The sequence below is a fragment of the Lutra lutra genome, chromosome 12, assembly GCF_902655055.1.
Source record: "Lutra lutra chromosome 12, mLutLut1.2, whole genome shotgun sequence".
NCBI classification, from domain to species: domain Eukaryota; kingdom Metazoa; phylum Chordata; class Mammalia; order Carnivora; family Mustelidae; genus Lutra; species Lutra lutra.
In genome coordinates this window covers 17948837-17973106 of record NC_062289.1, presented here as the reverse complement: position 1 = coordinate 17973106, position 24270 = coordinate 17948837, and the positions used below count along the sequence as shown (strand labels likewise).

The window sequence follows — 24270 nt, the reverse complement described above, 5'->3', positions numbered from 1 at the left end:
CCGGGGAGAAGCAACAGCTTTCAGACAGATCTGAACACAAGAAACAAAAATCCCTTCCCTCAGGGAGCGTTCGCTCTGGTGGGAGAGGCAGATGGTGCAGGACACCACAGAGCCTGTTCGCTGCTGGGAAGGAGGATGGAAAATGCGACAGGAGGGGTAAGCCAATCCCACCAGCCGGGGTAAATGGGCAGCCAGAGTGCAGCCCAAGGCAAAGGAGGCAACAGATACTTGTGGGTTGGAGCAACGCTCACCTAGTGAGAAAGACCTCCTTGTGACCAGGCAGAACAATAAATCCTTATCTCCTTCACTGTTAGTCTTGACCCCTCCCGGCCATTGCATTTCTCTTCAGCCCACAGACGTGTGCTTGTGCGTTTCTTCTCCCTCTCTCCATGTGGGAATGTAAGCTCCATAAGGACAGAAATATGGTCTCTTTTTCTCTTCAATGAATCCGGAGCATCTAGAACAGTGAAGGTACTCCAGTGTTTGGTGGGAGGAAGGAAGGAGGGAGGGAAGGAAGGGAGGAAGGAAGGAAGGAAGGAGACGGAGAGAGGAAGGAGATGGAGAGAGGACAGAGGAAGGTGGGAAGGAAGGAATTCTCACTCCAACCATCAGGGTCCCGGTGAGTGGCTTAAAATTAAGAAACATTAACTGGCTCTCAGATTTCTTCATATGGAAAGAGATCCTGTCAGAGAGCGGTGACCTAAGGAAGCATTCATGGGAAACCTAACTGTTCCTGTGTGGCCTTAGAATGAAAAGAAGTATCTACTAGTGATGCCAGAACAAGGAACACACAATACACTGGATTCCAGTCCAAGGAACCATGAGTCACCAAACCATGACCGCCATCGTGGCTGTCTGTAGGGTGCTTTCTCCACTGCTCTCCAAACAAGAAATGCAGGGCACTGGCGGATCTCGTGACGATGATCCAGGTGGGCGTACTTCTTGATTCCATTCCAGTCAGCACCGACACTACACACCAAGGAAACACAGCTAACACCTGTGTGCAGCCGAATCCCGAGGCACTGTTCTTTGACCTCTGGGGCGAGCTGTCTGGCATGCTGCCCGTAACAGTACAGGTAATGACCGTAACGAGAATAACCACTTCATACTCATATGGCGCCTTTCTTCTAAGGCATTTATTGGCCTTCAAATACCATGTTTATTGGGCCTCCCCATCCTTGAAAGCCATGGTGTCGTCACCTTCCCCTTGCAGAGAGGAAACGGAGACAGGAACAGGTAAAGATGTGAGGGAAAGGCTGCAGAGCCACCCAAGGAAGGACTCAGCACCCATTCCACAGCCGGGGCCACCAACCAGACCATTAACAACCGTTACCCAGAGCCACCATGGGGGCAGGCACACAGACTCGTAGAGGAGCGAGAACAAGCCCTTCTCTTCAGATCTGTCCTTGGGACTCACTCCACAGCTAATGCGGAGCCATCTTGTTCCCAGAAGCAAACCACACACGCACCCCTAATTTTTCACAATAGGGTCTCTGGGGAGAAAATTCTAGAACGACCATCTGGGACATTTTCTGGTAAGGAGAGTTATTTCCATCTCCCCAATTCCCCAACGATCAAGAAGCTATTTCGTGATGGCAGTCTCTCAAAAGCAGCCCCTCTGGATGGTTTAAATACTATCCTACCCAAGAGGCAAGGGGACAAACCAGGTGGCTTCGCGAGGCCCAGTCATTCTACGACTTGTTATCTTCATGTCTCTCCAAGGTTTTTCCACTGTTTCCTTAAGTCAATTTCTTATCTGTGAGGTTCAGAGCAGAATCCATTGGCAGGAATTACATAAGTTTTCCATCGATTATGTATCAACCACGTTCCTGATTCTGAGCCCAAGCTGAAAGTCAAACTTCACTGCTGTGTGGGTTCTGTGTGGGGGCGGGACAGGTCGGCACACATCTGTCATGTACACATTTGTAAATGCAAAGACTCTCTCTAGAAAGGCAACCAATAAACTGGTAAGGGCTGTTGATTTAGGGGAGGGGAAGTGGGCACTGACACGGAAGGGGGAAGACTGACGTGACACTTTATACCCTTTCGGACCTTTCAAAGACTGTAGCATTCACGTGTTTCACTTATTCCAAAAATTAAACTGAAAAACAAAAATACATGGGACCACTGAAGCTTAGAAGCTATTTTTGTTGGAGTCCTTCATCAGAAAGTAACCATGATGATTTCACATGTTGCCTTACCGATGATGCTTGGCAACTCCAGCACTCACGACACATGGAGAGCGCCCCAGCAGCAGGGGACACTTTAATTGTACCTTGAATCTGTGTCCTTTATGAGTACCTGCATAACAAACGACCCCCGACTTTAGTCACTGAAAACACAGTATTATCTCAGTTTCAATAGCTCAGGATCTTGGGCCTGACCTAATCCTCTGCTTCTCCACTTGCTCACAGGCCTCCTGGCAGAATTCGGTTCCTGTGGGCTGGTGGCTGGAAGCTGGCGGCTCAGAGAGCAAGTCAAAAGGAGGGTCTTTTTTCCACCCTCACCTTGGAAGTGACCTCCCATCCCTTGTGCCATATTCTGTTCATGGCAAGTGCATCATCAGGTCCAGCTCCTTGACAAGGAGAGAGGTAGCCCAGAAACAGCAGAAACTGCAAACTACACTGATGAGAATCCAGAGACATTTCAGCGGGGCCCCAAATTTGGTAAAAAGTCCCTTGAGACAGCTCGCACGCGACAAGCATGAGAGGTCTAGCAGTGGATGCAAAACAGGGAGCAGAGACTTCCCACCAAAAAACCAGCAGATGTGAAGCATTACAAGCATTCAAAGAACTGGAAAGTTCCGGAGGGGGGCAAAAGTAAAATCCCAAATTCGCTTTTAAAAAATCAAAGGGGTTATCAGCCCTGGTGTGATACGTTCTCTTTTTTTATTTTAACGTCGCTGAATACAGTGTTTACATCTTACTGGGGGGGCAGGGATGATTATCAATGCTTAGCCTGTGTTATGCAATAAAAGGGAAATGAAACAGGCAATCACGTTAAGCATTCTCTTTTCGCTGAGCCCTCTGTAAAGCACTGCAGCACATCAATGCCATAGTTGAAAAGCCGGCTCCATCAACTGACTTTTGAGGCCACATTTCTGATATCCTATTTGATTATTATGCATCTCCTATTCCCAACTTGGTCTCTCTATATAAAACGGTCTTGGAGATGCCGATAAATGCAGATTTTTTTTTTTTAATCTGAAGTTGGAAAAGGTAAAGCAAACGAGGCCATTTTAATCTTTTACTCACTTAACTAAACCCTTGAAAGGATTAAAAAATATTTAACTTGTCGATTTCCTTAAAATGTCCTTCTGCGGGGAAAACGGATGAGTTCGCAATGACTGTAAACATAACTGAAGGCTTTATAGGATTGACTCGGTGAATGGCTCCCTTTAGCCGGCTCCCACACCCGAGGTGTGCAGCTGTAAGGGACATCCTGTTGCTTGCTGGTATACATTAACAGCTTGGGAATTTAACAATGAGGAGTCAGATCTTATCACGCTGCTGAGGGCTGGTAGGTTGCCTTCCATTCTGAACTGGGGTGCGGGGGGGTGCGTGCAGAGACCAAGAAAAAGAGGACTTCTGGGAAGGTGTGTGTTGGGGCGGGGAGAGTCAAAATTACATCGGCAATGTGAATTTTCAATCATTTGCCAGTCACACACAAGGCCAGAGAAATGATCCCATTTTACAACCCTTAAAATCTATTAAGATTCATTTATTGTAGAAAAAGGGAAGAGAGTGCATGCCTGAGAAAATTGGGGGGTGGTGGTAAGGGGGACAGAGGGAAAGGGAGGGAGAGAATTTCTAACAGACTCCCCGCTGAGCACAGAGCCTGCTGCAGGGCTCCATTCCAGAACCCTGAGATCATGACCTGAGTGGAAACCAAGAGTGAGCCGCTCAACGGACCGAGCCACCCTGGCACCCCAAGCCTCAAAATCTTTTCACTGGCTTTAGCCAAAGGGGCTGCCTTGCAATCAATATTGTACACCATGTGTGAACTTATTTTTTCTGTGAACAGTTTTACCCAAGAGGAGGAAGATGTATGTGGTTTCCCATGTCCTCCTCTCTTCTGTTTGCCCACACCCACCCCTCCTCCTCACCCTGATTAGGAAGTGATGTCTACAGGGTCAAGAGTCAGCTGTAAGCAGCCACATCCCTGACTCCCTCATGATCTGGACAGAAGCTCCCTTGCTGGTCTCAGCAACGTGTGCACAATGCATGTCGCCGGCCAGGGCCCAACGGGGCTGCTGGGGGTCGGCCAGCTGCTTAAAATTCATAAAAATGGACTTGAAGTCCACTCATGTAACCACTGTTGGTCAGATGGGAGTAACCTCCAGAAGAACAGAAGAGACCCTCGAACACCAGTTGGTTTACATCAGAATCACTTGGGGAAGGTCCGAAAAGGGTCTGACCCTGGAGTTTCTACTTTCTCAACTTCCCAAGGGGACACTAACGCACTGCAGTCAGGACTGGGTCCCTGGTCCAGGCTGAAGGGACATAGGAATTTCTGCTCCTGCCCATCATACCTGTACTCTATCTTCTTAAGACTGTTTCACACCTGGGGCACCTGGGTGGCTCAGTGGGTTAAAGCCTCTGCCCTGAGCTCAGGTCATGATCCCAGGGTCCTGAGATCAAGCCCGGCATCAGGCTCTCTGCTCAGCAGGGAGCCTGCTTCCTCCTCTCTCTCTGCCTGCCTCTCTGCCTACTTGTGATCTGTCAAATAAATAAATAAAATCTTTAAAAAAAAAAAAAAAAAGACTGTTTCACACCCGCCTGGATAGCTTTGTTGAGTTTTTGCAACAAAGAGTTAAAATGATAAAACAGAACCACCTATTTCAGAGCTGTAAGGGATGTTAGAGAAAATTTCCAAACTCTTCATTTTTGTGAGAGGAATCTGGGGCTCTGAACGGCTAAGGGAGGTGAGTGCTGGACTGTATTTCACCTCCCCGCGCCGTGTCCCCAGCTGGAAAGCAGTGACGGATGGATGGAAGAAATCATCAGTTAGTGACTGCCTACTGGGTTACAGACCCTTTGGGAGAAGGGGCTACCATGATCATGACCCTTAAAAGGGGAGAAGCCATCACAGACTGTCACAGTTTAATAAAGTGCCAGGAGATGCTCTGGCTGCCTTGGGAGCCTGGTCCTTAATGCAGCCTGGGGACAGTCTGGGAGGGGCCCAAGGCCAGGACAACACCACAGGGGAATCTCCGATGACAAAGAATTGTGTCCCTCAAGGAAAGGACAGATGGGGCAAAGGCAGCCTGCCCTCTCTTTAGAATTCTTGTGACCTGAAGATACTGCAGGTGAAAGTATTTTGTCATCAGCAAATCCCAACAGAGACATGAGCTGAGGCTGGGACTCCATCAAGCCTGCCCACAGCTGCTGCAATCACAGAACCCAGTCCTGAGTCCGAGTGACACTTTGGCTCATTTATTTCAATCCCTTCCCCCATATGCTGATACCCCGGCATTTCCACAAGCCCCCGTGAACTTCGGACACACTAAAAGACATCCCATAGAGGGCAGACTTCTCCAGTGTCTACTTTCCAGGCAATTCTCTGCCTCCACTATGCACTGGAAACCCCCAGATGTACCCCACCTGGGCGACTCCCAGCGCTCAATCTCCCCACCTCCCCCCACCACCACCACCATGTCGGGGACTCAGGGCATCAATACAGCTGACGCTCCCCAGGTGACTCCCATGGGCAGCGGAGTTGAAGACCTTCAGACTGAACACCCCCCCACAGACAACTCCCCAGTCACTGCTGGTTTACACGTCTTGGCGCAGGCTCCAGGTAATAGGGAATCCTTTGTTTCAGTCTGGACTGTGAGAGGGTTCTTTCAGGAAAACAGATTTACCCTCCGAATGATGACTGGCCCGGATTAATACTAGTTTGTCTTTTATTTTTTTTTATTTTTTTTTTAAAGATTTTATTTATTTATTTGACAGAGAGAGATCACAAGTAGAGAGGCAGGCAGAGAGAGAGAGAGAGAGGGAAGCAGGCTCCCTGCTGAGCAGAGAGCCTGATGCGGGACTCGATCCCCGGACCCTAAGATCATGACCTGAGCCGAAGGCAGCGGCTTAACCCACTGAGCCACCCAGGCGCCCTAGTTTGTCTTTTTTTAAAGATGCACAGGCGGATAGGGGAGCGGGGCGATTGCCCAGAAGGAACAGAGAATAGAGTGTCCAAGCAACAGACGTGCTGTGGAGAAGCCGTGAAACAGACAAGGTGCAGATTACAGGAGAACGCACCTGGGGGAACACAGGACGGGTAATATTTACGGGCCTGGTATCTAACAAAGTGCCAACATGCTTGCTGTGGTCCTTTGACACCAGGTAACAGGACAGAACATCGGGGCTCAGAAACAACTATGTGTATGTGTGCACTTCCTTAATGACACTGGAAGGCCCGGGTAATAAGAACTTTAAAGTTATCAAGTCATAGCTGGAAGATGTTACCTAAAATGAAGCCATCAGAGGTCTCCTTGTTCCACAGAAAAGTCCAGAAGAAAATTTTCAGAGAAAATATGGAAGTCATGTCTTCCACCCTTTATCAAAGGGCCCATAAGGATGGAGCTGCTGTCCTTTCAACAATAAGCTGGTCCTGCCCAGCCTCTGTGCTCTGCAGACCGGCAGCCCCGGCATCGTCCAGAGCTTGGGAGAGTTGCACAATTTCACCTTCGAACCAACCCTGAATCTACATTTTCACAAGATTCCCCAAGAGATCATATACGCATTCATGTTTGAGGAGACCGTGGTCTACACTGTCGAAGTAGCCACTTTTCTGGGTGGCTGTGGGTGTCTCAGAGGCCAGAGCTGCTTTAGGATCCCTTTAAACTATTTTCCACACCCCAGTTGGAACCCCCAGGCAGTCTTCAAGAACGTCCTCCAGTTTAAACCCCCTCTTAGGAAGCTTCCTGAACACCCCTGACCTGAGTAACTTCTTCTCTGTGCCCCCTCACCCCTGCAGGCTGGTCTCCCTTCACTTACCCGGCCACCCAGACAGCAACCACTCCCACTAACATCCCACAGATAGTGATCAAACAGAAGCCACAGCCATTCCGTTTGCCACTGAGCTGCACAGATCAGGACAGATGTGGCCTCTTCTCTGGAAGCTTCCAGACTCAGGAAGCCACACACCAAAGAACCCACAAGCAAATGAAGGGACGAGAAGAAGCAAGGGGGACCTACTTTTATGAGGGGTGATCAGAGAATGCTCCAATGAAATGAACTTGAGCCCCAAAAGCAGAAGATAAGAAGCCCTTGTGGGGAAGAGCTTTTCAGGCGAGAAAGCAACAAATGTGCAGGTCCTGAGACAGGAAGGGCCATCATACTCCAGAGGCTGAAGCAGGACAAGAGTGAAACTGGCAGGGGGTCGCAGGCTGCGACCTGCTAAGCCACAGGAAGGAGGTAAATGTTATCAGTGCCATGAGGAGCTACAAAAAATTTCACAGCTGGGTACAGATGTGCTCTGGGACCCGAGCGGCACTCTGGACTGGGAATGGAGACATCAGCGAGGGGACTCCTGGCGGAGAGGGGAGCTCAGGAGGAGGGTTGTGGTGGCTTGAACAAGGGGGAGGCAGTGGACACAATCAGGTAGACTCAAGGTCTCGTGGAGGTAGAAGCAGCAGACCTAATAGGTGGACTGGAAACAGAGGTCGCAGGGCACCTGGGGGGCTTCGTCCGTTAAGTGTCTGCCTTCGGCTCAGGTCATGATCCCAAGGTCCTGGGATTGAGTCCCTCATCAGGCTCCCTGCTTAGAGGGGAGTCTGCTTCTCCCTCTCCCTCTGCCTTACCCGCCCCCCTCATGCTTGCTCTATCTCAAATAAGTAAATAAAATGTTTAAAAAAAAAAAAGGGGGGGGAAATGGAGGTCAGGTTGGCGCAATGTGGAGGAGGAAGGGGTCATGGTTCAAGTTCAAGCGCCCGGCTTCAGCACCAGCTGGAGAAGAGTCATTCTAAACCAGCTTGGGGGGCGGGGGGCGGTCAGCGCTGTTCTGGAGACCCGGAGGGCGGAGAGGACAGGCTGGCAGGGAGAAAACCGCAGGAACTGGTGTGTTAATTGCACTGAAAGCCACTGAAACGGAGCAGATTCCCTCAGGGAAGCAGAAGCACGCTGGGAGGGAGTCCTGGGAACGGGCATTCTCAGAGGACTCTGGTCCAAGGTGTAGGGTTAAGATTTCCCCAACCCGGCACTGTACATTTCGGGCGGGATGTCTTATTCCAGCTAAGAGGGAAATGACATTTCATATCAGGTAACATTAGCAGAAGCGACTGCACCATTAACTTCAGGAATGAAAACATTCCTTTCTTATTGAAAGCATTTTAATGATCAAATATATCATTGTCAGCCTTTTTTTTTTCTGCATTAAATGCTTTCCTTTTTAGACAATAGCTTGAGCTTTTTAAGAGTCTGTCACAGCAGCAGCTGGCTGGCTCAGTCCTCAGAGGGTACAACTTTCAATCTCAGGGTTATGAGTTCGAATCCCACACTGGGTGTAGAGAGGACTTAAAAAAAAAAAAATCTTAAAAGATTCTATCACAACATTGGATTATCAAGTACTAATCATTCTGCCATTTTATTTTTTTTTTTAAAGTTTTTCATTTATTTATTTGACAGAGAGAAATCACAAGTAGGCAGAGAGGCAGGCAGAGAGAGAGAAAGCCCGATGCGGGGCTCGAACCCAGGACCTGGGATCATGACCTGAGCCGAAGGCAGCGGCTTAACCCACTGAGCCACCCAGGCGCCCCTTATTCTGCCATTTTAATTTCGCTACTAAGGATATGGGCAAATGTAGGCTGCTCAGTTGGTCTAAAGATGGGACCTGGGGTACCTGGGTGGCTCAGTCAGTTGAGTGTCTGCCTTTGGATCAGGTCACGATCTCAGGTTCCTGGGATTGAGCCCCGTGTTGGGCTCCTTGCGCAATGGAGAGCCTGCTTCTCCCTCTCCCTCCTACTCCTCCTGCTTGTGCATGCGCGCGCTCTCTCTCTCTCTCTCTCTCTCTCTCTCTCTCCCTGTCAAATAAATAAGGGGCGCCTGGGTGGCTCAGTGGGTTAAAGCCTCTGCCTTCGGCTCAGGTCATGGTCCCAGGGTCCCAGGGTCCTGGGATCGAGCCCCATATCGGGCTCTCTGCTCAGCGGGGAGCCTGCTTCCTCCTCTCTCTCTGCCTGCCTCTCTGCCTACTTGTGATCTCTGTCAAAAAAAAAAATAAAATCTGGGGCACCTGGGTGGCTCAGTGGTTGAGCCTCTGCCTTCGGCTCAGGTCATGATCTCAGGGTCCTGGGATCGAGTCCCGCATCGGGCTTTCCTGTCTGCGGGGAGCCTGCTTCCTCCTCTCTCTCTCTGCTTGCCTCTCTGCCTGCTTGTGATCTCTCTCTGTCAAATAAATAAAATCTTTAAAATAAAATAAAATAAAATCTTTAAAAAAATTAAATAAATAAGTAAATAAAAATCTTTAAAGAAAATAAAGAGGGGACCTGCACCAGTCCAGGAAATAAGCAAAGAAATAAAACAGAAATCTCAGGGTCACCTGCTAAGTGGAGACCAGTGTGGGCAGAGGTCGGGGAGGAAAGGATCCAGTTAAATTTAACATAAATAGGGAGAAAGAGCTGGGAATTTTGTTGGGTAGCCTCTAATCTAAGAGCCTTCATTTCAATAATAAATGTGGTCATCTAAAGGTTCATGAAAACTAGGAACCCCCAAAAATGTTATAGGGAGTTTTATAAAAAGAAAAAAAATCAGCAGTCAAAGGAGAGATACTATTATCTTTGTTTAGTACAAGGGGTTAAAATACAACCAGATCTAGGAGATAACATCGACTGAACCCTTTGGGACAGAAAAAGGATTCCTAACCACTTAGAGCTTAATCAGACAAATTCTAAAGTACAGAAGGACTGGCCAGCAGGATGTTAGGATAAAAGTATTGTTTGAGGGGTGCCTGGGTGGCTCAGTCAGTTGAACTCGGGTCATAATCCCAGGGTCCGGATCTGATCCAGCCCAGCATCCAGCTCTATGTATGTTCCAGGCACAGCCCTCTTGTATGGCCCCCTGGATCCCCGTTTGCTCTCAAAGAAATAAATACAATCAAAAAAATATATTGTTTGAAAGATTTGAACTATTTTTTTTTTTAAAGATTTTGTTTATTTGAGGACAGAGATCACAAGAAGGCAGAGAAGCAGGCAGAGAGAGAAGAGGAAGCAGGCTCCCTGCTGAGCAGAGAGCCCGATGTGGGGCTTGATCCCAGGACTCTGGGATCATGACTGGAGCTGAAGGCAGAGGCTTTAACCCACTGAGCCACTCAGGTGTCCCTGAGCTATTTTTTTAAGATTTTATTTATTTTTGACAGAGAGAGAGAACACAAGCAGGGGGAGTGGCAGAGGGAGAAGCAGGCTCCCCACTGAGCAGGGAGCCGGATGTGGGGCTTGATCACAGGACCCCAGGATCACAACATGAGCGAAGGCAGACAATTAACAACTGAGCCACCCAGCTGCCCCTTTCAAGTATGCTAACATAAAAATTTGAAGACAATGAACTTTGTGATATTAACAAACCCTAAGGGTCCTCTAGACTGAAAATCACTGTGCCATTCCTACCTTGGTTCTTACAACAGTCACCAACATGTATGCTCCCTCAGTCCTCTAACAAGTACAATCAAAGCCATATTATGCTTACTGATTTCCTCAGGACACATGCAAAGGAACCTATAAATAAAATAGAACTTCATCTGATAAAAAGTAAGCATAAAATCCCACCAGAACACGGAGGCTGGGTAGCGTGGGAGCGCTCTAGATTTCCTTTTGTTATTCTGGCTGGGTCTTTGCTGGGAACTTCCTCTTCAAAACTGAAGTTATGCTTCATTGTCTTAACTTACAGCTTGAAATTATGCCCACCATGTAACTTTTAAAAGTTGGAATCTTATGGCATAGGAGACTGTGCAGAGAAGGACATCAGGAAGATATGCTATCACATGTAGGGGCGTGACAGGAAGCACAGGAAATGGGAACTTTGAAAATTAATTGACACCACTGAACTCAAAGTGGTGAAGAGGGTCCTAGCCCAGCTCCAGCCAGAGACCATCCACCCAGACCTTGCTCTCCCCTGTGTAGCTCTTCCGGTCCATGGGGTACCATCCAGCCCAATAACTGCCAAGTGAGAGGACTTCAAAGCAATGAAGTGGTCTAAAAATATACAGTATGTTACTACTAGCCAAGGTCAAAGCACTGGTCAGTGACTTGGCCAGATCAGACATCTCCTGACCCCAAGGCCTTTCCCCGACACCGGGCTGCTGTTTATCACAAATAATGAATATTCATCAAACACCAGGTAAGTAACACAACACCGCCATTTTGAGAGAACAAGTAAATCAACCCTCCTCCCACCCAATCCCCCAATTTTCAAAAACACAAGTTATCCTCAAATCGCAAACATCTTTGTGTTCCAAAAGTTCGATTCTGGGTAGTGTTTCTAAATAAAATGCAGGACGTGAAGTTAAATCTGAATTTCAGATACAAAAAAAAAAAAATTTTTTTATAAGTATGTCCCAAATACTACGTGGGATATACTTATGTCAAAAAAAAAATTTGTTCGCTGTTCATCTGAGATTCAAATATAACTGTGTGCCCTGTATTTTCATTGGCTAACCAATTTCTGGGTCCTTTGTAATGCTTTTCTAACACAGCTATGAGGTTCTGGAAAGAACCCTCACCTTGGGAGCTGAGAAAACACAGTTCAACTTCCAGGGGTTCTTTTGTTTTTTGTTTTTGTTTTTTAACTTCCAGTTTTTGAGGCCTCCGGCAGGTTATAGCTCCTTCACTTGCAAAAAGAGGCCAGTAAACACATACACCGCACATTTTAAATGCCTGACTGAGAAATCCGGTGACTTTATCAAGTTCCCATTCAAAACAAACTAGCCCTTTCCTGCATCTGATAAACATTTTGGTGTGTGCACAGTTGTTCTGTGTATTAGACAATATTGCATCAGCCCTCCATCTCCTCTTTATCCATAAAGCAGGGCCAGTGCCTTTGTACAAGTGCTTTTTTTTTTTTTGCTCAAATGTAAATGCTTTATTACTTTAAAAAAAAAAAAAAAAGGCTAAATGTATGGTTTCACAAAAATCTATCAAAATTAAAAGCCTGACCCTGAGGATTAGGATGCACTGGTTTCATAGGCTCTCCAACGTCCCTGTGGAACTCCAGAAACTCACCTCCACACCTCCAGTTCCCAGAGCTACGTGTCTCCAGCCAAGCTTTCTGAACCTATCTAAGCTTGACCTCTGGCCTCTCCTGGGTGTCCCAGCCACTAGAACTGAACATGACGGAAGCTAAACTCTTCCCCTCCCTGCCTGCTCCTCTGCCTCTGAGGTCATAATCTTTAGTTGCTCACATTAGAAATCTGAGCTTCACCAGACACTTCCTTCTAGGAGGTCCTCAAATCTGATCCACACCAAGACCAAGACCCCACCTCTCAAATACAGCTCCTATCCTCCATGTCTCATCTCCACTCTGGTCACCCTGGTCCTCACCGATCCTCCATCATCTCCCTCACGGACATCCAACTGCTTTCCTGCCCCCCAAACGCATTCCGCACATCATAGTCTGAGTTACCCACTGAAATCAGAAATCAAATCATGTCACTCTGCTGCTTAAAAATACTTGAAGGCCCTCCCATCAACTTGGTCCCTGCCTACCTCATTTCATGCTTCTTGGCCTCACCATGACCTCCCCCAGCTATTCTGGCCTTCTCACAGCTCCTAGAACACAAACTGAGCACTCACCACAGGGTCTTTGCACATGCCCTTCCCATCAGCTGAACCAGGGGAAGTTCTAACTGGTGCTTCTCATCCTTCAGGTCTCAACTCAAGTATAATCTCCTCCAAGAGACACTCCTAGGCTATTTTTTTTTAATCGTGGTTAAATCATGTAACAAAAATTTACTGTTTTAACCATTTTTAAGAGTACAGTTCAGTGATACTAAGTACATTCACCTGGCACTGTTGTGCCACTATGACCATCACCCAGCTCCAGAATTTTTTCATCATCCCAAACTGAAATGCTTATTAAAGCTTATTAAACCATTCCCCCTTCCCCTGCCCCTGGGAAGCACTGTTCTACTTTCCATTTCTGTGAACTTGACTATTCTAGGTACCTCATAAAGTGGAATTGTACCATACTGGTCCTTTTGAGTTTGGCTTATTTAACCAAGGACAAGGTCTTTAAGTTTCACTCATGGTACAGTATGTGTCAGAGTTTCTTTCCTTTTGAAAGACTGAGTAACATTCCACTGTATGGATATACCATATTTTTTTATCCACTCATCCATCAACAGCCCATCCAGGTTCCTCTGGGGCCATTTTTAAGTAGGATCTCATTATTCTTTTAAGAGTGTCTTATATTTATGGGGCACCTGAGTAGCTCAATGGGTTAAGCCTCTGCCTCTGGCTCAGGTCATGATCTCGGGGTCCCGGGATCAAGCCCCGCATCGGGCTCTCCACTCAGCAGGGAGCCTGCTTCCACCCCATCTCTGCCTGCCTCTCTGCCTACTTGTGATCTCTCTCTGTCAAATAAATAAATAAAATCTTAAAAAAAAAAAAAAAGAGTGTCTTATTTTCCTTCAAGTGCTTATCACAGATGGTAATTCTAAGATCAGTTTCCTATTTCCTTTGTTCAACATTTTATTTAATATCTAGTCCTGCCACCCCACCCCTAATGAGCCTTGTAAGTTCCACGAAGAGGACATGTGTGTGTTGTTCATCCTTCTATTAGCGAGCATTTCCCGGCACAGGCTCTGGAGTGTCAAGGGGGATGCGATAAGTAATTGTTGAATCATTCAATGAAAGAAAATCATGAGAACACCAGAAAGCCATGGTTCTTAGATGCAACCACAGATTCCATGCACTTGTCAACTGTGAAAGAGAACAAATTAACGCACATGCATGCATGTGTGTGTGTGCGCGCAAGCACGCCCGCTCACACATGCATATACACATACACACTTAGCTCTCTCGGCACAAACAATTCCCTTTGTAACATGTCAGTTGATCTGTCCATGACTAACGTTTCCATTTCCTGTCTTTTTTCAAGAACGCATCATGTGCAAAAGTAACTGGTATGTTCAGCAAGGAAAAGGAATTAAGTACAGATAAATGTTACAATGCGGATATCTCTGCTCAGGGGCGCCCCGGGGCGGGGTGCAGGGCGGGGGGGTGGGGGTGGGGATCAGTCACTTAAACATCCAACTCTTGGTTTGGCTCAGGTCACGACCTCAGGGACATGAGATCGAACCCCAAGTCAGGCTCGATGCTTAGCGCAGTCCCTGTCGATGCTTATCCCTGTCGCTCTGCTCTACCCCCATGCTCCCTCACTCTCTTGCGCTCTCGAATAAATAAATAAAAAGTCTTTAACAAAAGAAAACATTCTGCTAAGAGAAGTCACACACAGAAGAACAGAGGTTGTAGGATTCTGTTTATGCAAAATGTCCAGATAGGCAAACACACAGAGTCCAGAGTGGGGAAAGTGGACTGGACCTTGCCAGGAGCCAAGCAGGGGAAGGAGCAGGAGCCACCGCTAACTAGCACAGGACCTCTTTTTTAGAGAGATGAAAAGGTTCCAGAACAGACTGTGGTGATGGCTGCACAACTCAGTGAATATCCTAAAAACCACTAGACTGAACACATTAAAAGGATGCATTATAGGTACTTGAATTTTATCTCCACAAAGCTGCTTAAGAAAAAGACCACGTGTATGTGTTGGGGGTGGGGGGCGGGTGCTGGGTGGTTCAGTTGGTTAAGCCTCTGACTGGGTTTCTGCTCAAGTCATGACCTGGGGGTGGGGAGATCGAGCCCCACCTCGGGCTCCACACTGAGCAGGGAGTCTGCTCAAGAGTTTCTCTGTCCACCCCGGCTCCAGCCCTGCTTGCTCTTACTCTCAAAAAAAAAAAAAAAAAAAAAAAAAAAGACAACATGTGGATGGAGAGGGAGGAGGCCTGCATCTGAAAGGTGGGAAGAGCTTGTCTTCCCGAGGAGGAGACGCACAGCTAGGGGCCAGCACCATCAGCGGCAGCCCAGGGGCCCCTGCCCCGCAAACCCTGTGGATTACAGACCATCTGCCTTCCAGGAAAGGCCTCTGCTTTGTGCAAACCATTGCCTTTTTCTAACACCAGTCTTCCCTCCCCACCCCCACCAAAGCAGGAAGACAGGCTCTGAAGATAAACAAAGGTAAAGCCCTCTGGACCAAGATTTTACATAAATATGCATATTTCTGAAGAGCCTCTTTATACCACAGCCCATTGAGTTTACAGCATTCTGAAACTCAGATTTCCGTCTGCAACCCAGGTTCTGCCAAGAAAGCTATCTTTGGCTCCTCTCTAACGCCCCACGGCCGATCCATCCGGAAATCCTGTTGGCTCTGCCTTTTCATATATCCACAACTCTCTCCTGCACAGAGACTCACCCAGGTCCCAGTCTCCACCACAGCTCACCTGGGTCAGCTTCCGGCCTGGTCTCCCTGCCTAGGACCACCCCCCACCCCAATCCCAGCACAGCAAACAGAATGACCCTTTTACAACGCAACCAGACCAGAGATCACGCTACTCCACTGGGAAACATTCCGCACCAACCACCCCCCAAGTCCGGCACAACGTCAAAACATCCAAGCCAAGTCCTTATAGGCCTAGGAAGACCTGCATGGTGGGGTTCCCCCTCCTGCTGCTCCCAGCTTCTCCTCCAACTCCCCTCCTCACTCACTGGCTTGAGGAACAGCCAACCACCTGTTCATGAGCTTCATCAGACCAATCAGGAACCAAGCACCTGCACATTAGGGCCTCTGCCCAGAGAAATTGGTCCCCAATGCCTTTAGGGACACTCTGTTCCCATATCTTCAAGGTTCCCCCGTCCCTGCTGAGTCTTTGCTCAAATGTCACCTTCTCCACGTGACAACGGCATCCTGTTCTCTCGATCCCCTCCTCCAGGCCCCTCTACCCTGTCCAGCTTGCTGTTCATCCTCCCCCTCCCCAGTACTTATCGTCAGACAGGCCACATCATACCCGTTTACCACCTTTAGTAACGACTGTTTCTCTCCGCTCTCTAGAGGGTGGGCCCACAAAGAGTGTCTCTTCATCGACGGGATTCACCAACAGATGACAAGTGCCTGGCACACAGCATGTCCTTTTAACATCTCCTGGGCAGCCGGCAGGATGGATAAATGAGGCCTCTGTTTCAGAACAGTAGGCTAAGAAAGAGGGTCCACTAGGCGGAACGGCGGAGGAGACAGAAAGTTCCTTAGGAGAAACCGAGAGTGTCCTTCTTTGGACCATACTGGGTGCCTGACCAGTTCCAAGGAGCATATTCCCCCCCAACCTAAGGAAAGGTTAGAAAACAGATTTCAAACACCGTGTGCTCTAAGCCAAACAAGCCTCAACTCGGGTGAACAAAAGCTACTCGGCAGAGAGAAAAAACCATAAAGGACAGCCCTGTCAATGAGCAAAGCCACCAGCCAAAGGTCAGGATACACATGTACTCAATGCCGAACGACAGGATTCTCAGTTCCAAGAAGGGGAGGTGGCCACTGACACTGAAAGGCTGCCCCAGGACAAGGGTGACCTCAGTACCCACCACCCACCCCCATCAGGAGTCCATGCCTTTCCCCAGACTGAGAGCCAGCTTCCTGGCCCAGCTCTCTCCCTTCTTCAGTGCAAATTCACTAGCCTGGAGATGGATAAGGACCACAGAGCCTCTGAGCCAGAATTGGGCTGGGCTCACCATCTCCCCTTGCTAAGAGGGACAACATCCAGAGACCAGAGGGAAAGAGAACACCCAGGCTCTTTTCCTGCCAAAAAAGGAAAAACAAACAAACCCATAACTCAGACTCTCTGTTATGCTCACAGGCTTCAGCAAAGCAGGGAGGTAATCCCTAGGGCAGTGAGCCTAGAGAAGAGATCCTCAAGGCATTTTTTTAAATGAATGAATGAATTGGGACTGTCCCAAGGGTCTCTGATTAGCACTGCTTACTAGGCACCACAAATGACACAAAGGGCGCGGATCCTTTTGGGAAGACTCAAGTTCCAGAAACTCCTGGGTTCTGAACACGGAAGAGTAATTTTTTTTTTTCTTTTTAATGAAAGTACAGAGGCCGAGGGAAAAAGATAACAGGTGGGGGGTAAAGGAGACCCAGAAGTGCTCCATATGTCCCAAGCGACTCCACAACCCAGAACCTCATGTTTGTGACTGAGTGGGCATGTCCATAGGCCACCAAGGCCAGTTGAATTTCATGCTGTCCCCAAACGTCTATGCTCCAGAAGTCAAATCCTGGATGTGAAGGTTCAGAATCTCACCCCTACCCTAAGAGACTCTTTCTTGCCAGGGCTTGGTGCAAACAGTCACCTATGTTTTTTAAATAAATACCAACATGCAAAGTGATTCCTGATTCCTACATAGTCTAGGAGAGAGGCAATTGCTGGGTGAGCAATGAATATTTACTGAGCAATCCAATGACAACGTAACAGTAAAACAACTTTTAGAGAGAGAGGAGAGAGGGAGAATGCAAGGGTGGGGAGGTGGGTGTGGTGGGGTAGGGGGTGGGGAAGGGAGAGGGAAGGAATCTTAAGCAGACTCCATGTTGAGTGTGGAGCCCTCCTGAGGGCTCGATCTTAGGACCCTGAGATCAGGACCTGAGCCAGAACCAAGAGTCGGACGCTTACCCGACTGTGCCACCCAGGCGCCCCAACCCAATACCAATATTAATGACTACGTCTTACCAAGCTCTGTGCCAAGCTAAATTTCGCTGCATTCATGCTGCTATTTGGAACTCATCACAAACCTTGTGAGGTGCTACTGCTGCTGTTGTTGTTATTATTATTATTCCATGTTACAGATTAAAAAAACTGAAGCCAGACGGATTAAATAACTTGGCCTAGGTTATGCAGCTAAGCAAGCTGTGAGATCCGGATTCCAAGTTAGGTCAAAGGACTGCGAAGCCTGAAAATCACCAGCCTCTGGGCTCCAGGGGCCCTGGGACCAGTATGGAACATACTTCCTGTTGTGCATGTTTGGGAAACAATGTATTTAAAAGCACAATGCATTCAGAAGTATTAGTGAGAATACTCATGTATTCTTAGGATCAGATGATAATTTCTCCGTTTTCGAAAAATAAGAACAAGAAACAAGACTGTATTATACATACACGCTTTCTAGATTCTTCCTCCACTGTGCTAGTCTTCCGTTAACACCAGATCTGACAAGATCTTAGATTGGGCAATCTTTTCAGTTGGGCACAGGGACGGTCATTCAGGAATAACCTCGTTAATAAAATGAAGGATAAGCGATCTTCTTTTTGTGTTATTAAAACTCCTTGGCAGCAAATTAATTTTTAAGTAACAAAACATCTACAGGTGTTATGAATACAATTAAGCTAATTGAGAGATGCCAACAAACACCTGAAAACTCACTCCCCCCCCCCCCAAAGAAACTTCCCACGAGAGGGATCTAGAAGCAAATACAAAAGCAATCTAAAATTATGCACTTAAGGGACTTTAAAAACCCCTTTCTTTAGATATACGTGACACGGATGGACCCCACAAAACTTGTTATAGTAACTAAAAACCAAGTACCTCTGCATTCATAAGAGAAAACATAAATAATAGATTCAAATCTCGCTAGAGTTTTAAGGATCACCTGGATTTCATGAATGTTGTTTATGAAAAGGAATTCAAACCAGCAAGGCAATAAAATACTAAAAATACAGCAAACAGGCACCAGGGTGGCTCAGTTGGTTAAGCCTCTGCCTTGGGCTCAGGTCATGATCCCAGGGTCCTGGCATCGAGCCCTGCATTGGGCTCCCTGCTTAGTGGAAGCCTACAGAGTCTCTTCCTCTGCCTTTCCCACCTGCTTGTGCTGTCAAATAGATAAATAAAATCTTTTTAAAAAATACATCAAACATCTGGGCATTATACTATTTTTAAAATAGCAGTTTAATGAAGAAAGAACATAGGAACACCTGCTATGTTTAAGGGACATTCACCTGTTCTCTCACCAATTCTCTCAACAACAACCAAAGGAAGTTGATAATAACTTTTTGGGGGATAAATTGAGGTTCAGAAAATTTAGGAATTTATCTAAGTTTAGACAATTTAAAAAAGTAAATGCAGGGCGCCTGGGTGGCTCAGTCTGTTGAGTGTCTGCTTTCAGCTCAGGTCACGATCCCAGGGTCCTGGGATTGAGTCCCACGTCAAGCTCCCTGCTCCGTGGGGAGACGGCTTCTTCCTCTCCTTCTCCCTCTGCCTCCCTGTCTCTCTCCATCTCTCATAAAGAAAGAAAATCGGTAAAAATAAATAAACAAAAATAAAAAGTAAATATAATAAAAAAATTATAAGAAATACAACTTAAAATAAGTAAAAGAACTGAATGAAATCCTGCGGGAATCTAAATCCACAGGTTTTCCACTACTCCTTGCTTTAGGAAGATGAAGGAAGGAAGGAAGGAAGGAAGGAAGGAAGGAAGGAAGGAAGGAAGGAAAGTTAGGCAGGCAGACAGGGAAACACCTCACAGCAGGAGGTGATCCGTCCATGAATGCTAAGATCCCCAAGACTGAAATCCAGGCCAAACATGGAGCCTTAAGTCTGCAGACTTTTTTGTTAAGCCATTTGCTTTACCAAATCATTTTTAAAGACTGTATTTATTCATTTGAGAGAAAGAGCACAAGCGGCGGGGAAGGGGAACAGAAGGAGAGTGACAAGTAGGCTCCATGCTGAGCATTATTTTTAAGTCTCAATTTAGGGGCACCTGCGTGGCTTTGTAGGTTAAGCATCTGCCCTCGCTCAGGTTGTGATCTCAGGGTCCTAGGATGGAGCCCCACAGGGCTCCCTGCTCAGTGGGGAGCCTGCTTCTCCCGCTCCCTCTGCCTGCTGCTCCCCCTGCTTGTACTCTCTATCGTTCTCAAATAAAATCTTCCCCCAAAAAAATAAATAAATAAATAAATAAAATAAAGTCTCGGGCGCCTGGGTGGCTCAGTGGGTTAAAGCCTCTGCCTTCGGCTCGGGTCATGATCCCAGGTTCCTGGGATCAAGCCCCATGTCAGGCTCTCTGCTCAGCAGGGAGCCTGCTTCCTCCTCTCTCTCCCTCTGCCTGCCTCTCTGCCTACTTATGATCTCTGTCAAATAAATAAAATCTTTTAAAAAAAATAAAGTCTCAATTTAAAAACAAAAATTTTTTAAAAGATTTTATTTATCTGACAGAGAGATCACAAGCAGGCAGAGAGGCAGGCAGAGAGAGAGAGAAGGAAGCAGGCTCCCGGCTGAGCAGAGAGCCTGATGTAGGGCGCCATCCCAGGACCCTGAGATCACCACCTGAGCAGAGGGCAGATGCTTAACCTACAAAGCCACGCAGGTGCCCCTTAAAAACAAAATTAAAGAGAAAAAAATCTCCTAGGTCCATCACTACCAAGAACAAGTGCACCCTGGCATGCATTTTCCTTAAAAACCAGAAGGAAAGCTTTAAAACAGCCAGAGCTGCTCTCACACTGGCATGTACATTCACCAGCATCAGGCCGCAAGAGCCTTATTTGGCCCTCCTAACAGACAAGAATCACCAAAGCACAGCCACCAGCAAGCCGCCAAAGAAGTGGTTCAAGTTTCTTACCTAAAATTACAACAAGGAAGCCTCCAGCACATAATGAAAGTCATTAAGAAAATTCTGAGAGTAATTGCAGGCAGACTTCTCCCCAGAAAGGAACCAGCTAATAAGCATTCATTATCTTTGGCACGGTGAAAGTATTTATAGGACGTTCACAGAAAGCCTTCCCCAATAGGCCCCACATTAACGAATGGCATTTTAGGTCTAACACCAAAGTGCTCTGGAGACCGTGAAAATTCACATTTTGTGCTTTCTCTTTTTTATACACTCTAATATTCACCATCCCTGGAGATTTAATCACACATTTTCAGTTTTTGTTCCTAAAAGCAGTCAACCTTCGCCCGTAGCCTACTGCGTGCCTGGCGATCCCCAGGCTCGTCGCCGGTGCTGTCTCCTGCAATGCTCAAGGAGTCGAGGCAGAAATCTGAAGGCAACGCAACCAGGAAGATGGGAGAGAATCTTTTCTCACGCAACCGGGCGGGCAGTTTCCGGGAAGGGAGTCCGGCGGCGTCGGGCGCTGATCGAGGACTTGGACTCGGCCGGGGGCACCGCGGGCAGGCGGGAGGAGTTAGGTGGGATTGGGGGCACTCGCGGGGCGGAAATGCCGCCCAGGGGCCCCAGACCGCGCGTGTCAACTCCCCTCCCGCGTTCCGCATCCCCTCCGCCCTCTCGTCCTCCCCCTACAGCTGTGGCGAATCCGCCTCCCCAGCCGCGTTCCGGGACCCGACGCGCACACCCCCTCGGAGAAGCTGGGCGGACAACTGAAGGCTCTTCTTTCCCTGGGGAGTGTGTGCGGAAGCGGAGGGTTAAAACACTCGCCATTCTCTGCAACCTCCGCGGCGACAAGCTGCAGCTCCGCACGCACAGCCGCGAAGTGACAGCGCCGGGCATCATACTGGGGAGGGAAGGAGATGGCCTGTGGCGGTGCCACCGGAGTTGGCGGAGACGACCCTACCATCACCGGGAAAAGTGTCCCTCTTCTCCATCACCTCCCGACCTGCGTTAAAGCTCACGAAAGATGCCAGGAGCCTACCTGGTCCTGCAGCAGGCGCCCTCCATCCCTCCCCGCAGGTGCGCCTGGTACATGAGGTCCTAAGATCTTTTTCAGACACGTTGGCATCGGCTCCCAAAGGGGGCCCCAACAGAACTTGGCCACGGGAGACTTCCAGAGGCGCGGCAGACACGGCAGGAAAACCAGTGGCTCTCCCCTCAAGGGCCTGCAAATCCTGCCTGGCTCGCCCCTTAAAGCTTAACCCCAGACATGTGCGTGGCAAACCCAAACAACCCAAACGCCACCTGCGAGTTCCCTCTCCTCCCGGCAGGTGAAACCTCCTGGACGTCTCCTGGGAGCTGCCCGTCCGGCCAGCTGCGCCTCTCCATCCCCGAGGCCGCCAAGTTTCCTACAGCCCCCACCTGAATCCCATCCCTGCGGGCTCCGGAGCCGGAGGGCGCGCACAGCTGGGGCCACCGCATCCCGGATCCCGGGAGTCCGCCCGCTCCGGGGCGGCCAGAGGACCTGTGGGACACCGTGGGATCCCCCGGGTGGGGAACTTTGGGGGCTCCGCGCCGCGCCCCTCCTTACCTGGCGCTCTCTGGCCCGGGCTGGGACATCCGCCGGGGGCGCGCCCCTCCGCGCGCTCGCTGCGCACCTGGCCGCCGCCGCCACCGCCACCGCCTGGCCCCAGCCCCGGCGGCCGCGCTAGCGCTTCATGGCGCACGGGGGCTGGCTCTGGGCCCGGGAAGCGTGTCCAGTTGGCGGCGGCTCCTCTGGCTCTCGCCTCTCACCAATGGCTCCCCCGCCTTCTCCCGCCCCGCGTCCGTGCGCCGGTCCTCAGCGGCCGCCCTTTTCCCTCCGCACCCCCGGACCGGCCAAACTGGTTTCTCCGCTCCGGGGTGGTGCCTCCAGTCTCTCTCCGGCAGCCGCGGCTGGGGCTGGGGCTGGGCGGGCCCGGCCGTCAGCCCTCCCTTTGTCCCTCCCGGGGGCGGAGAGGGGCTGGACGGGGAGCCCCAGGGAGGGCACACCAGGCCCAGGTCCTGCCTGGCGCCCTCCGTGCGCGCTGGCGGCAGGTGGGTACCCCGGGCGTCCCCGTCCTCGCCCGACCAGCGACCTGGCAGCTGCGGTCGCCGTCGGCTCCTCCGGCGCCCCCGCCTCCTTGGGGGCCGCGCTCGCCACCCCGCCCCACCAGCCTCGCGTCATTTTCCCGCCGCCCTCCGCCAGCCTGGCCGCCACCCGGGGTCGGTGACCGCGCCAGCCCGGAAAGCTGGCCGGGCCGCGGCCTGCCTGGGACCTGGCCTCCCTCGGTAAGGGGAGCCGTACACTCTCGACGCCAAGTCACGTTCCAGGACCGGTCACCCGACGCGCGTCGCGGCTCACCGCGCGGAGGGTGGGGAAAGGGACTACGCCGAAAGACCTGGAGAAACTTATTCTGGGGTGGCAGCAGGCAGGCCTTCTGCCGGGACCGACCTTCTTCACCTTTAGGGGGTTGGGGTCTAAGCAGCCGAGGTGCAGCGAGTGAAATGGCACGCCGTAGCTGGAAATTTGGGACTCGCGTGCGTGGTCTCCGGGCTGGTGTCTGGGCTTGTGAATCTTGCCTTCTCAACAGTGTGTACTGCACACTGGAAACTCCGTTCAGCAGAAGTTTACTGCTCACCCACAATGGAAGAGTCTCTAAAGAGAATGGAAGAATTTGCTTAGGGGCTCCTGGGTGGCTCAGTCGTTAAGCCTCTGCGGTGGGTTCATGTCAAGACCCCAGAGTCCTGGAATCAAGCCCCGGATCAGGAATCCTGCTTCTCCCTCTGCCACTCCTCCTGATTGTGTACCCTTTCTCGCTGTGTCTCTCTCTGTCAAATAAATAAATAAAATCTTCAAAAAAAAAAAAAAAAGTGCTTAAAGTGTAGTAGGGAAGATAGAATTCTCAGATAAATATCTAGTTACCTGCAGATCAGAGTTTCAGGTCCCAGGCCTGAGAGTTCAGACACCAACCTGGGGGCTTAAGAAAGCCTTCTCTGAGGAGGCCATGCCTCAGTTGGGACTGGGAGAGCCACCCTTTCAGGGATTATTGTTGGGTGGAGAGGATATTCAAAGAATAGCCCACTATTTTTCCTCCCGGTATGTGAAAGATTCCACTGGTATCGTTAAACCCTAAACTGCCCTGAGTTTCTTTTTCATTAGACACTTTTTTTTTTTTTAAGGAATCTCTATGCCCAACCTGAGATTTGAACTTACGACCCCAAGATCAAGAGTCACATGCCCCACCCACTGAGCCAACCAGGCACCCTGTCACACTTGACTTTTGAGCAAGTGGGCTGGTCAGTCACTTAATTTCTCTGGGCCTCAGTTTCCTCACCTGTAAAATGAGACTGGATTGGATGACCTCAAATGGTTCCTTCCATTTTCTGAACCCAACAGCAGAGCAAAGATACAGAAGCTGGAAAACACAGGGACCAGTGCACAGCAATGGGGAAAACCAGTTGGCTGACAGTGCAACGACTGTCCATAGGGCTGGAGGGGCAGGTTAAGGAGTTTGGGCTTCCTTTTGACAGCACTTGCAAACCATTCAAAGTTTATGATCACAACTGTTGCATGATCCGTGTTGTGTTCTAGGGAAAGTATCTAGACTAGTTTGAAAGAAGAGAAGACTGAA

The 24270-nt window shown here is 49.2% G+C and overlaps 1 protein-coding gene across 2 annotated transcripts in view; it reads right to left on the bottom strand.

Moving 5' to 3' along the window:
- ATP8B1 (ATPase phospholipid transporting 8B1) overlaps window positions 1–22342 on the bottom strand; it is a 120732-nt gene extending 98390 nt beyond the window's left edge. Inside the window, exon 1 of one of the 2 annotated variants that reach the window (XM_047697287.1) lies at window positions 22209–22342. The gene's annotated coding sequence lies outside the window, so the exon portion shown is untranslated. The remainder of the gene's footprint in view (window positions 1–22208) is intronic. The other variant, XM_047697288.1, reaches the window with a different exon arrangement.
- Between the last annotated feature and the right edge of the window lie 1928 nt (window positions 22343–24270).